Raw genomic sequence first — 653 nt, 5'->3', positions numbered from 1 at the left:
TGCTGAGCCAGAGCAGGAGGTGTGCAGAGCATCCCGCTCACACTCGGGGCTGGAGCCTCCATGGGGATGCTCAGCTGCTGCTGGGGGCGCTGAGTGTGGTCAGGGCCAAGAGATTGGTGTCAGTGGCAAAAGGAGATGCAGACACTTGGGCAGTACTTCCACGTGTGAGCTCAAGTTTAGGCATTTCCAAGGGCCCTGGGTAGGCCAGGGGAGCAGAGCCTCCCTCTGTTTCCTCATTTATCAGATATTCCTGGACACCTCCTGTGTGCCAGCGAGTAATGCCCTAAACAGACAGCACCCTCCTGCCCTGATGGACAGGTCATTCCAGCAGGGATGGGGCAGGGACACAGACAGAGGAGGGTGTCACGTTTCCCTGAAGAAGGGAAAGGTGATCACACCAGTGGTTGAAGGCTCCTCCCATGGAGGCTCTTGCCAGCCCCTCCTTGGTGGACAGGCCTGTCCCTGCCAGGGCTACCAGAGTGGGGGTGGACATTGGAGGGGCTGGTCTATGGCCAGGCAGGGGCAGAGGGTACAAGACTGCAGCTCACTCAGGGGAGCCTTGGGAGGGCAGCATAGAGGGATAGGACAGGCCTCTGACGCTGATTCCCACCTGTCTCCCCCAGTGCCATGTCCTCCGTCCTAAAGATCTGGCT

Source organism: Galeopterus variegatus, unplaced genomic scaffold (genome assembly GCF_000696425.1).
Source record: "Galeopterus variegatus unplaced genomic scaffold, G_variegatus-3.0.2 Scaffold10850, whole genome shotgun sequence".
In the NCBI taxonomy this organism is placed as follows: Eukaryota; Metazoa; Chordata; class Mammalia; order Dermoptera; family Cynocephalidae; genus Galeopterus; species Galeopterus variegatus.
This window is presented reverse-complemented; position numbering follows the sequence as displayed.